Source organism: Molossus molossus, unplaced genomic scaffold (assembly GCF_014108415.1).
Source record: "Molossus molossus isolate mMolMol1 unplaced genomic scaffold, mMolMol1.p scaffold_m16_p_7, whole genome shotgun sequence".
Taxonomy (NCBI): Eukaryota; Metazoa; Chordata; class Mammalia; order Chiroptera; family Molossidae; genus Molossus; species Molossus molossus.
In genome coordinates this window covers 40,628,934-40,631,475 of record NW_023425401.1, presented here as the reverse complement: position 1 = coordinate 40,631,475, position 2,542 = coordinate 40,628,934, and positions in this window count along the sequence as shown.

The window sequence follows — 2,542 nt, the reverse complement described above, 5'->3', positions numbered from 1 at the left end:
CTTCAAAAAAGAACTACTCAAAGTAAAATTGTAGAGCTATAGTTTAGTATATTCTTTTATCATAATTTTTTCTTCTCTCTTTGCCCTTTCCTTTCTTTTATAATGTTTATTAAATTATTTATTTTATTTTATCTTTATTGTTCAAAGTATTACAGACGTTCCCCCCTTTTTGCCTTATTGACACCCTCCTCCCTGCCCCCACTCCCCTCCTGCCTTACCCACACTATTGTCTGTGTCCATTGGTTATGTATATATACATATAATTTCATTGGTTTATCTCTTCCCACTCCCTCATCCCCCATCCCTCTGAGCTTTGTCAGTCTGTTCCCTACTTCCTTGTTTCTGGATCTATTTTGATCGTCAGCTCGTTTTGTTCATTATATTTCATAAATAAGTGAGATCATGTGTTTCTTGTCTTTCTCTGAGTGGCTTATTTCCCTTAGCATAATACTCTCTAGGTCTCTCTAAATTATTATTTGTTAATTTTTAGTTTTCTACAATTAAGACAAAAAATTAAAATACTGCAGCGGGAATTATGTGTATCAAGAATAGATAGACTATGCTGAAAGCTTTATAAACCGTTAAAAAGTAAACTAAGTATACAACAACATATTTTAGTTAATGCTGTGTGAAAAACAAATAAAAAACCTGTCAGGGCTTTGAAACAATACCCCTTTCTGAATTCAGAGTCTTTATATAATGGAATTTTAGTTGTTTGAATAAAACTAAAGCCTATATGATTTTAATAATAATGTGTTTCTACTTAACCCTGAAATCTCCTTTTCACCTCGTTTATCATATATAAAGTAATTTAATTAACCTTTGGTTATCTTAGGGAACATAGAAACATATTTGTACATGTATCCAACTGGCTTTAAAATAAAGTGGAATACAATGCAAAGTCCCTTGATTGGTCCTGCTTTTAATTTCTCCATATTGCTTTAGGGAAAAAGAAAACAACATGATGTATGTTTCTGTAGCATAAAATGTAATTTAACTGTGGATAATATTAAATTGCTCCAATGATACAATTATGAATGGAAGCCTTTGAATTTTAGCTTGATAACTGGAGTACATTATTCTCCATCCAGCATTCTCCATGAGAACATCCCAGGTCTTAGCTTTCTACTTTAGATAGATCATGGATAATGCTTTTGTCGGGGAAGATCTTCATCCTATTTTTAAATAATTCCAGTAAATGTAAATCTCCTGTTGCCCCACTCCCACCCAACCAAACATGCCACACTTCTCAGCCACCTTTCATTGTCCCTGCAGTCAAAACAATAGATGTAGGCTTTAAAATAAAATCATCATGTGGGATAGATGTCTAGGAAAGGATTTCATAAATATTACTGCTCCAGAGGGTCTTGCAGAACCATCTATACCTCTTTCTTCTGTGTACGTGTATATAGTTTTGGAAAGAAGTATTTTCAAACTTTTCATCATATAAAATATCTATCATATATAAATGTAGATGATATAATGTCATAAACCCAACCACTCAGCTTTAAAAAATTATCAATGCAGGCCTCACCTATAAGGCCCACATCATTTTAAAGCGAATCTGAGACACTTTACCATTTTATCTGTAAAGGCTTTAGTGTGTATCCCTAAACAGTGTTTTTTAAATAGCTACAGTATGATTAACGCACCTAAAGCTAATAAGAATTACTTAATATTATCAAATATATAGTCATTGTTCAAAATTTTCTGTAATATTTTATTATAAGAATATTATGTCTATACCATTTTGTATATGTTTATCAGTCAATAATTATGGACTAGATCCATTATTCCTTTTGGGGTTGTAAAATAGAGATTTTAATTATATTATTCATTATTATTATTATTATTATTATTAGCACAAATACTCTACAGAAAAATGTGTTTCACGTTTCATCAATATGTGGTTAACCCAGGGAATGGATAAATATTTATAGCTGACTAGTTTTTTATAAATAATAGTATTTGGCAGTAGTGGCCAATCCTCCAATGGTGGTTATGAGTTCATGCATTTAAACATACTTGCTGTGTTTCAATTCATAGCTTTTCTCAGTTATTCCTATTCTTGTGCAGTGGGAACTCTTTATTTCGGCTCCTGGCTCAGGCCATTTGACACGCCTCTAGTCCTCTTTGTTAGTGTCTTGCTTTGTGTTATGACAAAGGCTTCCAGGGAAATCTGGACCATTTCTTGCCCTAGACCTTGTTTCTGTCTTGCCCCAGGAAAACCAATTGCTTTTAGTGAGAAATAGTGTTTAGAACTTATTAAAAATGACAGTCTGGATACTAAGGGTCATTACTACTGGTTGGTCATTGTTTCTAGGCTTTTTCAGGGTACAAAGCTTGGAAATGTTAGTTTATTTTATAAAGACTAAAGTTATAAATTTACGCTAATATTTCCATTTCAATTTAGGCCTACAGGGTTTTATTTTATCTTATCAATCTCATGTTTCGATCTCCAATGCACAAAATCCTAAATTTCAAAGACATCAACAATTTCTTTATCCCACAATACATATTATGCAATAGTATTGGAATAAAA